Below are 14876 nucleotides of genomic sequence, written 5' to 3'. Positions count from 1 at the left end.
AAAACAAAAACCGAGGTATACCGATAATTGTTGAGGGGTAAAGATGGGATGCCAACCGGGGAATGCCCAATCTTAGATGCTTGAGTATCCTCGAAATATTTACTTGAGGTGCCTTGGGCATCCCCAAGCTCGAACTCTTGCCTCTCCTTATTCTTCTTATATCGATAACTCCTCGATCTTCGAACACTTCATCCACACAAAACTTAACAAAAACCTTGTGAGATCCGTTAGTATAATAAAGCAAATCACTACCTTTAGGTACTGTTGTAAACTCATTCCAATTTCATATTAGCATTATATATACTGTATTCCAACTTCACCATGGTTCATACCCCATGATACAACCCATAGATTCATCAAAATAAGCGAACAACACATAGAAAACATAATCTGTCAAAAACAGGACAGTCTGTAGCAATCTAGAACTTTCGTATACTTCTGTAACTTCAAAAATTATAAAAACAAATAGGACACTATAAAAAAATTACAGGAGTACCGTGTAAAAATTTCAATATTTTATCATGCTCCAGCAAAAAATGTAAATTCAAGAACCACAGCAAAATTTTCTATTTTTTCTGCTGCACACACTAAACAAGCAATTTAAACACTCTAAAGCCAAAGCTTGGCACATTATTTTTATAATACAATGAATATATACAAGGGGATACTTATTTTTAAGAAACTTCCATGAAAAATTCAACATTGTTTCCATGAGCATCAACACAAGTGTTCAAGGTCGACCCTCACTTCTCCAATGCATAACCTTCCAATCACTTCTCTTTTTGAAAAAGTTTTTAGGAATAAGAGGCAAGTAATTTTTTTTGTATTTTGCATTCTTTCAAAAAAAATTGTTTGTTTCACCCACAACTAAAGAAAACAAAAACAAAAGTGAAAACAAAATCTACCTAGTGAAGAAAGCAAACAAGCACACACGAGAATATCAACCCCACGCTATTGCTCCCCGGCAACGACGCCAGAAAATAGCTTGATAATCCCCAAGTGCAAAGAATCATCGTAGCAATTTCCAATTTGGAAGTGATAAGTATGGAGTGTCGAACCCACAAGGAGCTGAAGGTAAGATCAATATTCTCTCAAGTCCTATCTGCCACTGATACGACTCTACGTACACCGAACGTTTGCTTCCATCTAGTAACGAGAAATAAAACTACGTTGTGGGTATGAAGAGGATAGCTTTGCATGATATCAGAGAACTAAAATATAGAAATAGGTGTTGTTAACATAAAGTTAGAATATATTACTATATATTATAAATAGCGAGTGTGGAATAATGATGGATCGGTGTGCGGAATTGTCCTAGGCAATTGTTAACAAGATCAGTAGTCGTCATTGCAATTTTATATGAGGGAGAGGCATAAGCTAACATACTTTCTCTCCTTGGAGCATATGCACTTATGATTGGAACTCTAGAAAGCATCCGCAACAACTAAAGATCATTAAAGTAAAACCCAACCATAGCATTAAAGTATCAAGTCCCCTTTATCGCATAAGCAAACAACCCCCGTACTCGGGTTTAAGATTCTGTCACTCTAGCAACCCACTATAAGCGAATCATGAGCATATTGCAACACCCTACAACGGAAATCTTTCACGTGTGCGTGGCACGAAAGGCACCATAGGACAGCACCAAAATAAAACATACAACTCAAACCAATCTAGATCATCCATCAACCCAAAGGACAAAAGAAATATACTCAAAACATCATAGGACGGCAACACATCATTGGATCATAATATGTGGCATAAAGCACCATGTTCAAGTAGGGGATTACAGCGGGGTGCGGGAGAGTGGACCGCGTAAAAGAGATGAGGATGGTGATGAAGATGGTGATGTTGATGAAGACGATCACCGCGGCGATGATTCCCTCGGCGGCACTCCAGCGCCACCGAGAGAGAGGGGGAGAGAGTCTCCCCCTTGTGCTTCCTCCTCCATGGCCTCCCCCCTAGATGGGGAGAGGTTCTCCCTCTAGTCCTTGGCCTCCACGGTGCTGATAGCCCCCTCCGGGATCCTCCTCCATGCCGCCGGTGATGATGGCCCCCTCCGGCAGGGTGCCGGAGAGGGCGTAGATTGATTTTTTATGGCTATAGAGGATTGCGGTGGTGAAACTCCTGATCTAGGTTTCTTTCTGGAGTTTTCTCTATTTATGGGAGCTTTTCGCGTCGGGGACAAGTGAAGGGGGTCCACGAGGAGGTGACAAGGCAGGGGGCGTGCCCCCCACCCTTCTGGTTGCCTAGGGTCTCCTCTCTGGTATCTTTTCGCTCCAGTATTTTTTATATTTTCCAAAAATATTCTCCATAAATTTTCAGCCCAATTCGAGAACTTCTATTTCTGCACAAAAAACGACACCACGGTAGTTCTGCTATAAACAGCGTCAGTCCAGGTTAGTTATAATCAAATCATACCAAAATCATATAAAATTGTTCTAAACATGGCACGAATACTTCATAAATTATAGATACATTGGAGATGTATCATTTTTGCATGCTTTGCCACATGTTTTATTGGCCATCTTATTATGTGAGCATGTTGGGTGCATAATTTTCTTCATTCGAGGACATCCATTTGTTGTTTTGATTGTTTGGTTTTTCTTTTGCCAAATGGATGGACAAGAATGACTAAGTACTCCCTCTATCTATCTATGCTTTTTCTCGTCTCAAACTATATTCATGCTACATCACAAAGTTTGAACAAGTCACTTTCGAACCCTTCGACTGAGGAGCACCCGGAGCCACCGACCCGTAAAGGTCTTAACTTCCAAAGTCTCTTAATGATTTCTCGATCAGACCGACATATCCAATTCGGTCTCATCGAGATCAGTAAGTTGATCTAGGTTTTCATCTTGGTGCCACCGATTAGAACGATTCGGTCACACCGAGTTGCAGCAACTACTAGCAGTTTTGCATCTCGGTGCCACCGAGGCGTTCCACTCAGCGCCATTGATAGCGCCTGGGTATATACACCTCACGTACCCGTACGGTTGAAAACTACTTCAACCCGCACGAGCTCGCGCCCCAGCACTGCCACCCCCTTGGTCTTCGGATCGTCGCCGTCATCGCTAGTGACCCTCCGACGCTAGTTTCCGCCGCCGTCAATGGAATCTTCACCCCTGTTGCCGCCATAGCAATCCGTCGCCAGGTTAGGGTACGGATTTGACCCTTTGTGCTTTCCATTGCTCCAATTCTTGCACAAAGTATAATGGCTTTGTTCTTCCCACGTATGAGATCAATCTATCCACCAAAAAAATTCCTTAGAATAGATTTGCTGCAAAAACTTAGGGTTAGGTTTCCACCAAACCCATCTCGGACTGACCGATCTGAGGATTTCGGTCACACCGATTGGCCCTGGCCATTGCACAAGTACAACTCGGTCTGACTGAAGTGTACTGGTCGGTGAGACCGAAATCACTTTCTCCGTGAAACCCTAGCATCTCGGAGTCACCGAACTACATTTTGGTCTGACCGAAACTGCATGTTTAGACTCTGTTAGTGCTTCGGTGTCACCGAGTTTATCAAATCGGTAGCTCCGAAATGCTTTCTACAGAAAACTAAAGTTAAGTTTTTGTATCAATATTTTGCAAAACAAGATGTACTTTGTGATGCTCATCTACTCTATCCACACCCTACTATTCACATAGACAGTTGCAGCTATGTCAGAGGCAAGTGACAGTCAAAACAGGTCTGGAGAGCAACTCAACCTCACTGAGGGCACTAATCCCTCTAGTAGCTATGATGAGGGGAGTACGAGCACTCCCAGCAACTTGCCTAAGGCAGCTACGAGGCAAAGGAAGAAAAGGACATCTGAATCTGAACATGAAGATTTTATGATTGAGGTGGAAGTGACCTCCAAGAAGAAAGTACTCACGAAAGAGTATGTTGTTGCTACTTCCACAAAGCCTGGCCTTTCCAAGAAGGCTCCTGCAAAGAGGACTCCAATGTCCAAGGCCAGAGCCTCAACTCAAGAAACCATGCAGTTTACCCTTGAGCCTAGAGAGGAAGAAGAAGCTGCTGGTGGAAAGAAGATGAAAGAAAGAGTCGGGAAGACCATTGCCAGAATGATTGGCAGACCATCCATGATGATAGATGAGGAAGAAGAAGAGGGGGATGAGGAAGAGCTTCCTGCACCATCTGCCAAGACTCAGAAGCTGATGGGGGTTGCCATCAGGACTGGGGCTGCTCCTTCTAAGCCCAAGTCTGCCCCAAGCCTTCAGCTCAAGCTCAAGCCTCCAAGGCAACTACTCCAAAGATATTAATAGGGAATATATCAACTGCTGAAAAGAACAAGGCCCCAGTGCCTGAAGTTCAAGAAGAAGAGCCACTAGTGCTCAGCAAACTCAAGCCCAAGATTCCAGACCACGATGATGATCATCCTGTGGCAGATAACATGAAGTTGAGAAAGGATGCAAGTCTGAGACTGTGGAGGAAGGCTGATCCTTATGCCACCAGGAGAAGGACTGTTGTGGTCTATCGCTTTCACACCAAAGTACAACAGGACTTCTATGAGATTGTCCTATTGGACAAGAAAACCATAGTTTGTGACATGAAATGGGTAGACTGGAAATATATTGACTCCAATGAAGACTACTTTCCTCATGTGCATGAGAGCTTCAGGATGAATGGTGTTGACAAATTTGTTAGTCGGAAGTTGACAAAGTGGAACTGTGAAATGATAATGCAGTTCTACTCCACAACCCACTTCTACCCTGATGGTAAGATAGTGTGGATGACAGAATGGACCAGATATCAATCCACAATCTCGGAATGGGCCAAGTTGATCAATGCCTCCGAGGAAGCTGAAGATGATCTCGATGTGTATAGTAAGCTTAGGAAGGATCACAACTCCCTGGCTAACATGTACAAGCCAATCCTTGATGCAGCATTGGACACACACAAGTTTTTGCTGGTCTGACCACCATGAATACTATCTTGAGGCACACACTGTTGCCCAAGTCAGGAGATCATAGGATGATTCGTGGTCACTCCATCAACCTGCTTCACTTGTTGATGTTCCACAAAAATTCAAGGTGGCGAGCTTGATTGTAGAGACAGTAAAGAGAACTGCAGCAGAACAGAAGAGGTCTTGTGTATATGCCCCTCACATTCAGACTTTGATCAACTCCAAGATGGGAACTGGGACATATCTACTGGACAGAGTTTCATGGCAGAACACAATCACCTATGGGGCCGTTGGCCCCTTGTGGTTCGGTAAGGGGGAGGGGCACATTGCACAAATAGCGGAGACCGTCGAGTAGCATGACAATGGTGACGCGGTGGTTTTTACCCAGGTTCAGGCCGCTGCGAAGCCTAAAACCCTACTCCTGCTTTTTGGTGGATTGGATGGAGGACCATGACGAACACGCAACGCTCAAGCCCAGCAAGGTCGACTCGGGAGAGCAGCTATGTGCACAAGAGTGTACAAGGGTCCGAATCCTATTCTAGGTCGCCATGGCACTCTTTTTATAGGCTAAGGGGTTACCACAATAGCAAATCAGTCATTATACATCGATTAGATAGCAAACAGTGCTATCATACCTAACTCTGCAGATAGGACAAGGAGCATTAAATGCGCCACTTAGTGTCACGTCGTGAATGTAGCCGGGCAAGCCTTGCTGCGTTAATCTAGCAGTCTCTCGCCCTGTCTGCCTAACACACCTCTGGACGGGTGCCATGCAGGGTGAATCATCTCCCCAAATGGCTGCCACATGCCAAATGACTGCCACTTAATCACTTGGGGGCTTGACATCACACTGATAAGTGACCTGAGTCGCTGTGAGGTGGAGCGGTGGTGCCTTGGCGGGGTGATCCGCCCTCGGCGTCCCCGGCAAGCCTGCTAGGGAAATCTTGAGACTTGTCTTCGATGTAACCTCGACCTGACCAGGCTCGCCTGCCCGACAAGGGAGGTTTTTCCTTAATGATATCTTGCCCTTCTGTCTTGTCTTGGTCTTCTTGATCCGCCCTTTGATTCCTCAAAGAGCTATATCCATAGCTTGGTTTTGTCTTGGAAGCTTGGCGCTGTCGTGGTGGAGGCCTGTTGTCCGACCACAAGTCAGGGGAAACATACACCCATGTTTGTGTACCCTGACACAGAGAGCATCTTTCCCAGAGGCCAGACTTTGAGGACAACGAGGTTGTCATGGATACCTTGCATCCTACTTGTGCAGATGCCGAGGAGAAGATAGAGAAAGCAAAGGCTGCAAAAGCAGCAAAGGCAGCAAGTGCCCCAGATACTTCAGTTCCAAATCTCAAGACCAAGCAAGATCAACTCGGTTATCTGCTTGAGGCCACCGTGAGAATTGAGAAGCGCCTGACCACCTTGACTCAAAATTAGGAGAGTCTTGAGAGGATTATTGAGACCAAGTTTCATGACCTGGATGTGAAGGTCACTGAGATTCAAACTGTGGTGGAGAAGCTTCAAGAGGATGCTAAGGACAGGGATGATAGACGCATGATAGACACATTCCAGAGAGTGCCAAGGGCACAAAGATCATCAGTTATGCCAGTTGCTAGAGAGGACTACCACTTCAGCACCTGCAGCCACTGCCATAGTTGCTCCTCCAGTGTCAACTCCTCCAGCTCTACAGACTTCTTCAGAGGCATTTGCAGACGCCCTCCTCTCCATGCCGTCTATGCACACCGAAGCAACAAGCTAGAAGACCCCTTCATGAGCTCCCGAAGATCGTGCCTAGAGTATCGTATAGCACGATACGTTTTCAAACTTTTTGGTAACTTGTTGCCAAAAGGGGAGAAAGTGTACAGATCATAGGCTGAGAGAGAGAGAGTGCCTCTTGCTTTCTGTTGGTTTCATTTGCTACTCTTGCTACTTTGGTCGTTTGGTTGTGTGATTCCTATGTCATGAGATACTTATGTGATCATTTGTTTGATCATATTATGCTTAATGTGTGCTTGCATGCTTATATCCATGAATATTTGTGTATGATGAATCACTTGTATCCTTGGTGATGAGTGCATGTTATTTAACTCTTATCATTTTGAGCACTCCACCAAGATGTATGTGACATGGAAGAGTGACCCATGATCCTAATTGATTGTGCATTTGCATTCAAAAGCAAATTGTTAATAATGCATAAATTTAGGGGGAGCTCTTACTTATCACATACTTCTCAAAGCAACGATATATGTAATTCAAATTATCATTTGTCGAAGCTTTGATCTATATGTTGTCATCAATTACCAAAAAGAGGGAGACTGAAAGTGCAACTAATCCTCGGGTGGTTTTGATAATTCATTACAACATATAGCTCACTGAAATAATATCCATTCAAGTTAAATATTTCAGAAACTTCAATGATTGGCATGGCATGGACTAGAGATGTGTACCCCTCAAAATGCTAAAGAGACATCTTTCCGTAATAATAAAGCACGGATTGACTCCTTGGGTTCATCGTCACAATATGCTTTCTTTCTGTGAATTTACGCTTTCAATTTGAATTTAAAACATATACGCGAGGTGGTACTAATTCGGGGAACCACGTCTTGTGCATCAAACGATGCAAATGATGCCCGCCCGTGCGCTTTGGCCCAGTACATCAGGCCCACATACCCAGTTTTGCCCGCCCGCTCACCGTAGTGATAATTTTACAGAAAAGTCCCTGTTATTTTATCTATTCAACCCGCAGTCCCGCACACCATGTCCCTTTTCTATCGATGAAAAAAGAAAACACAACCCCCGCATCCATCTTCCCCAATCCCGCATGGGCCGCCGCCCTCTGCCCCATCGCGCCGCCGCCCCCGTCGCCCAAACTGCCACGACCCATCACCTCCACGCGCCGCCGAGCTGCAGCGGTGGCAGCTGCCACTGTCGCGGCCTTGCGGGGTTGGGGTCGAATGGCACGGCCTAGCCAAGGGACGTCCATGGCGGGCAGCAGGCACGAGAAGGGGAGCCAAAGTAATGGAAGGAGGGTGGCGCGAGGGCCGAAAACTTCACCGAAATCAGGCGATCAGCGGCGCGTCCGCCGTTCCGCACGAGGCACGGCAGGGGGTAGGGTCGTGGGCAGCCGTGGCCGTGAGGCTCCATGGTGCGTGACATGATACCGGGTACAGTTGCATCTGATGCGGCTCTGCTCTAGGTTTCAAATTAGATTTGGGGAGTTGGTTGTGGATTTGGGGAGATTTAATGTACCCAATGCGTGTAATTTAGGTGAAACCGGGAGATTATTTTTGTGATTTTTCTCTCCTGCATATGCATGCATATACTGTTTATGTTCTTATTATTGACTGATGTGTGTTCATCCCTTGCTAGGTAAATTTTGGCACCAGACACTAATCATTGTGGCTCTCATAATGATGCGGCACCCCAAGTTGACGGTGCTCTGTGCCTTGCTGTTGTGCTTGTTTTCTGGACGGTAGTTGAAGCTACAGCTTTTGCAGCACCCGAGTGTTTGGCAAAATTGGATTACTTAATTACCTGTTGTGTTCCATGCTGGTTAAGGCTTGGGAGGATTGTTCCGAATTTGATATCGAGGAAGCACACTAGCAACGCAACAACTGGTATGACTGATCTAATAGTTTGCTTGTTGTCCATTGATTGCTCAGGCTGGTATGAGGTTATAAGTGTATGAGATTCAGATTGTTTATACATGGACATCCTAGACATTGGAGTATAACAGTATGACCATAACAGTTCAAAAGGCACTGACAAATGTTTTGGCATCAAATTACTGAATATTTATTGATGCAAGTACCTCAAATATGCATTAGTTGGCCAACATAATCCAAAAACCAAATGGTTCAATATGGCCTATTATGCAGATAGAATTTCGGAGGTTTGATACTTGCATGTGAATTGGCTAGAAACTTTCAGAATTAGTGCCTCTGTACAAATACAAGCTGTGCAAATTCCTGTAATATTGTTTTGCGGGTAAAAAAACTAATTTCTGTAATGTTGTAATTGTAGATAAATGCCTTTCCTTAGTCCATGTTTTGAGTTATTTCTCCTTGAAGTCAAGAAAGCCTCTAAATTAGAATAGAAATGTTGCATAAGCAACAAACTTCTAGATACGTCACACCCTTCAAGTAACCAATCTGCACGTTTAATTTTTCTGTGCTTTTCTTCTGCTTCTCATTTTCTTACTGTCTCAAATTTTAAGTAGTGATTGAGTAGTAGCAGCTTTACTAGAATTATTTATGGATTATATATATGCAGAACATCTTGCTACTATTGCTGGGCTTGCTAAAATAAACAAATGCAATATTGTTGTTCTGATGGAACACGCAAAGAGCACTTTTGGCATTTATATTTTTTATCTATTCGTATTATTTTTTCTGGAACTTATTATGTCTGCGGTGACCTATTTAATATAGATTATGATGTAACTCTAGTTTCATTGCAGGTAAGATGACGATGTCACTCTTCATAAACTATCGAGGCACGTGGCCATAGCCATGGACTTTGCGGCCGGCCTGCTTATCCTTGCCAAGGCAAAAATGCATGACCCAGTTTCCAACTTTGAACGCCGACATGGACGACGGCCTCAAGTGCTCCAGCATCTTCTTTGTAGGTAGACCGGCACCGCTAAGGGCTTAGCCAAACCACTTCTTTTTTTACCTATATTAACAACCAATCGCTACATATTGTCATCGGATAAATTTGGACGGATAGGATTTTACTAAAGTTTATTAATGATACTTTGTTTCAGAATATGTGGAGAGGCAGTTTGCACCATAGTTCAAGCCAGACTCTAGATTACATGGCTAAGGAGCTCACTTATACTGGCAATTGTTTACTGTCTTTATTTAAATTAAAATGGTTTATGTACTCTGTCGGGGCAGTCATATGCCATATTAATTTCAGATGAACAATTTCCAATTTAATGTTGTGCTTGTATGTATTGTTATATCTAAAAGGAAAATTCCAAAGAAACAATAACAGGGTCACAGCTTGTATTTACATGTTGGACAATGGATGTTTCAATAGCTAAATGTAAACAAAAATAATATAAACTGTGGTCTCTAAGTTTGTGTCATTTAGTCCATCAATGAAATGCACTATTATATTTGCATGTCCAATTCATAAGTGCAAGAAGCAATCATTTTTATTTGATTTGAAATTAACAAGGTAGGACCTATACATTGATGATAAACTTGATTAGAAGGCCACAGTGTTGTTAACCCGTTGCAACGCACGGGCACTTTTGCTAACTGACTACTTACTTTGTGGAGTGTGGATGACTGTCATTTTCTATGTGCATACTCTATGTAATCACTATAGATTTTTTTTCTTTCAACCTGTACAAGGCTATGTGGAGAAAGTATGTAGAAATTGAAATGGAATTCCTGACACTATGTAAGTTTGGTTTCTCAAGTAATTGAAGAAATGCTCCAAGAATATTGCCACCATCAATATATTTGTTCTTTTATGGGCAAAAGAGTCTGCACGTGCATTATCACTTTTTATTTGTTGAAAAGTTTCTTACCTTTGTGTTGGTCAATTATTTTTATGTATATTTTAATAATATATTTTTAGCTAAGATGCATTAGATCATTGTAGTATAGTCGAAGGGGATGGTCTAGATGAACATTTGTGTACTATTTGTAGCGAACATATCTCCAATTGTATTATTGGAAATTAAGGAAAGTTTTGGCGTTTGCTACATAGAGAAACACTAAAGAGGCATGTGGGGCGACCCTCATATCCAGCTTGATGTGATTATATTACTTTAAGTTATAAACATTCCCTTGAGCTTTTCAATGAAAAGTGTCATGTGGTGGTGGACTTCATCACCTTGGAATTGACCGCATTCCAACATGCTTTGATCAGGTAAACAACACGATTATCATTGTCAAGAGCTTAATGAAGGATAAGTGGCAACACAGGCGGGCTATCATGTTGACATAGATGTCATGTTAAAAATACAAGACATGGACATGTTGACATAAATGTCATGTTAAAAATACAAGACATGGACGGAAGGAGCCTCATTGGGTTACAGAGAGTTTTCTTTCTCCCGTTGCAACGCACGGGCATTTTTGCTAGTATTGGCAAAAGCTCAAGACTCTCCATTTATATTTTAGTGATCCAAGATCACATTGATTCCATAGGAAAGCCGTTACTATTAAAAGGGGATGAGGTGTTGCTTAATGGTCTATTTGCTCAAAGTGCTTAGTGATATTGCTCCCAAGCCCTCAACCACTTTCTCATTTCCAAATATGTCCAAAACTCAAAGCCATACTTAGCCCCACCAAACCACTCTATCCGGCGCCACCGAGTTCATTTGACATGGCCACTGCCAGATACCCTAACACCTCGGTCACACCGATACTGATCTCGGTCTCACCGAGATGGCCTTGCAAACTCTCTGTTGCCTATTGCAATTATTTCGGTCTCACCGAGTTTGCTTGACCAACTCTCTATTTGCTCTTTGCTGAAATCGGTCTCACCGACTTCAAGCAATTGGCTTCACCGAGATGAGGTTTTGCCCTAGCCCTAGCACATCGGTCCCACCGAGTTGTTCCAGTCGGTCCCGTCGCGAATCCTAACGTTCACATTTTGAACTAAATTGGTCTCATCGAGTTCTTCTATTCGGTCTGACTTAGTTGGGTCAAATGTGTGTAACGGTTGAATTTTGTGTGAAGGCTATATATGTACCCCTCCACCCCCTTCTCCATATGTGAGAGAGCCATCAGAACATGCCTACACTTCCAGCCTACATTTTTTGAGAGAGAACCACCTACTCATGTGTTGAGATCAAGATATTCCAATCCAACCACATGAATCTTGATTTCTAGCCTTCCCCAAGTTGCTTTCCACTCAAATCATCTTTCCACCATATCCAAATCTGTGAGAGAGAGTTGAGTGTTGGGGAGACTATCATTTGAAGCACAAGTAGAAGGAGTTCATCATCAACACAACATCTATTACCTTTTGGAAAGTGGTGTCTCCTAGATTGGTTAGGTGTCACTTGGGAGCCTCCGACAAGATTGTGGAGTTGAACCAAGAAGTTTGTAAGGGCAAGGAGACCCCCTACTTCGTGAAGATCTACCCGAGTGAGGCAAGTCCTTCATGGGCGTTGGCCATGATGGGATAGACAAGGTTGCTTCTTTGTGGACCCTTCGTGGGTTGAGCCCTCCGTGGACTCGCGCAACTGTTACCCTTCGTGGGTTGAAGTCTCCATCAACGTGGATGTACGATAGCACCACCTATCGGAACCATGCCAAAAATCTCCGTGTCATCATTGTGTTTGCACTCTCCAAACCCTTCCCTTTACCTTCATATGCAATGTTTTACTTTCGGCTGCTACACTCTTAGAATTGCATGTGTAGGTTGATTGCTTGACTTGTGCTAAATTGCTAAAATCTGCCCACAACTAAAATTGGGAAAATGTTAGATTTTTATTTGGTCAAGTAGACTAATCACCCCCCTCTAGACCTACTTTTGATCCTACAGCATGCTCAAACATGGTAGGGTTATATTGCTCATATGGTGCATATGGTGTCTTGCATTTCTATGTCATTTGCTTAGTTTAGGCATGCTTTGTGTGAATGCCACCTGTTTAGTGTCTAATTACCATATATGTGAATTATGCTATGCCATCTTGTTGCAAGACATTATATATGTGAATTATGCAATGCTATTTTGTTGCAAGGCATTATATATGTGAATTATGCAATGCCATGTTGTAGCCAAGAATGATATATCTGAATTATATCATACCATCCTTTTTTTGTATTATGTATTTCATTTGTCGACAATGTTTGGATATTCAACTACTCTTTCTGTGCATCAGCCATTTGAATAGGTGATGGAAAAAATCTAGAGTGAAAACACGGTCTTCAGAGAAGACAATGCTACCAGCTGAGGCAGATATCTTCCGGGTTACAGATAGCTCCTCAGAGGAGGATTCAGAGGCAGATGATCAGTCCTATTTTTCCCCTGAGGTGTATGCTCAAACTTGGCAGTGTTATATTACTCATATCATGCATATGTTGTCTTGCAATGCTTAGTTTTTACATCATATACACAATATTGAATGCCATTTGCTTAATTTACACATCATATATGTGATTGTCCTCTGCTTGCTTTGTATATAAATCATATATTTGAATTATATCATGCCAAGATGTTTACATAGATAGCATGTATCTGAATTATGACATGCCAACCCATTTTCTAAAGACATAACATAGTTATAACCCCACGGCCCCCCTACGAACACCGCCGCTCCCCAAGGTCCCTTCTCGCCGACCCACACCTGCGCCTATAGCCGCCGCGCTCACCGCCTCCACCACCGCGCCCCATGGCCCCCCTCCGTTCGCCCTCACCACCACCGCGGCTTGCGCGCCCGCCCTCGGCCTCGTCGCCGCTTCGACCTGGGGGCCACGCTGTGCCGCCCCCGCGTGCTGGTCGCCGCTCGGGCTTGACCCCGCCCGCGGCGCTCGTCGCCGGGTCCGCCCGCACCACCGCCCGTCGCCCGCGCCGCACACGCGCGCCGCGCCCGCGCCCGCCTGTGGCCCCTAGGCCACTGCTAGGTGGGGCCTCGCGCCCCTGAGCCACTGCCCCTGGGCCCGAACCCCCTATGGGCCACAGACAGGTGGGCCCCCGCGCCCAGAACGTAAAAAAATGAAAATGATTAAGAAAAATTTAATTTAATAAAAATAAATAAAAATATATAAATAAATAATTAAGATAATTAATTAAGATAATTAATTAACTTAATTAATCCTGTTAATATTAACTAATTAAGATTAATTAACTTAATAACTAATTAACCTAATTAACTACTGTTAATTAGCTAACAGCCCCTGACAGGTGGGACCCACCTGTCAGGTTGACCAGGTCAACGGTCAACGTTGACTGCTGACATCATGCTGACGTCATGCTGACGCATTAATTAAATTTTGAATTAAATTAATTTATGAAATTCTAAAAATAATTTAAATCTTTAAAATTTAATATAAAATAAACCGTAGCTCGGATGGAAAAACTTTGTATATGAAAGTTGCTCAGAACGACGAGACGAATCCGAATACGTTGTCTGTTTGTCAGCCACACGTTCCTAGCATAGCGAACATGGAACTTTCCCCCTCCGGCCCGTCTGTCCGAAAACGCGAAACATCGGGAATACTTTCCCGGATGTTCCCCTCTTCGCCGGTACCACATACTGCCGCGTTAGGACACACCTAGCACCGCTCATTGTCATGTCACGCATCGTCATGCTTATGTTTGCATTGTATTTACTGTTTCTTCCCCCCTCTTCTCTCCGGTAGACTACGAGACCGACGCTGCTGCTGCCCAGTTCGACTATGGAGTTGACGACCCCTCCTACTTGCCAGAGCAACCAGGCAAGCCCCCCCCCCCCCTTGATCACCAGATATCGCCTATTCTTCTCTACACTGCTTGCATTAGAGTAGTGTAGCATGTTACTGCTTTCCGTTATCCTATCCTGATGCATAGCCTGTCCTTGCTTCTACTATTGTTACCTTTACCTGCAATCCTACATGCTTAGTATAGGATGCTAGTTTTCCATCAGTGGCCCTACATTCTTGTCCGTCTGCTGTGCTATACTATCGGGCCGTGATCACTTGGGCGGTGATCACGGGTATATACTTATATACTCTATACATGATACCTGTGGTGACTAAAGTCGGGTCGGCTCGTAGGAGTACCCGCAAGTGGATCTTTGTGGCGGAGCGACAGGGCAGGTTGAGACCGCCTAGGTGAGAGGTGGGCCTGGCCCTGGACGGCGTCCGCGGTTACTTCAAAATAACATGCTTAACGAGTTCTTGGTATTTGATCTGAGTCTGGCCATTTGGTCTATACGCACTAACCAACTACGCGGGAACAGTTATGGGCACTCGGCGTCATGGTATCAGCCGAAGCTCTTCTTGACGTCAGCGACGGAGCG

General features: G+C 43.9%; 1 long non-coding RNA gene across 3 annotated transcripts; it reads left to right on the top strand.

Moving 5' to 3' along the window:
- Positions 1-7682: 7682 nt before the first annotated feature.
- Positions 7683-9863, top strand: LOC109751484 (uncharacterized). 3 transcript variants are annotated; one of them, XR_005767829.3, is made up of 4 exons: positions 7683-8051; positions 8276-8523; positions 9366-9529; positions 9672-9863. It is a non-coding gene; the product is annotated as an uncharacterized lncRNA (long non-coding RNA). The 3 variants fall into 3 exon arrangements; XR_002230120.4 differs by having other exon boundaries at positions 9366-9533; XR_012203813.1 differs by having other exon boundaries at positions 7683-8070; positions 9366-9533.
- The last annotated feature ends 5013 nt before the right edge of the window (positions 9864-14876 follow it).

This window comes from Aegilops tauschii, chromosome 2, assembly GCF_002575655.3.
Source record: "Aegilops tauschii subsp. strangulata cultivar AL8/78 chromosome 2, Aet v6.0, whole genome shotgun sequence".
NCBI classification, from domain to species: Eukaryota; Viridiplantae; Streptophyta; class Magnoliopsida; order Poales; family Poaceae; genus Aegilops; species Aegilops tauschii.
The sequence above is the reverse complement of the archived record's forward strand: the minus strand, read 5'-3'. Positions and strand labels throughout refer to the sequence as shown.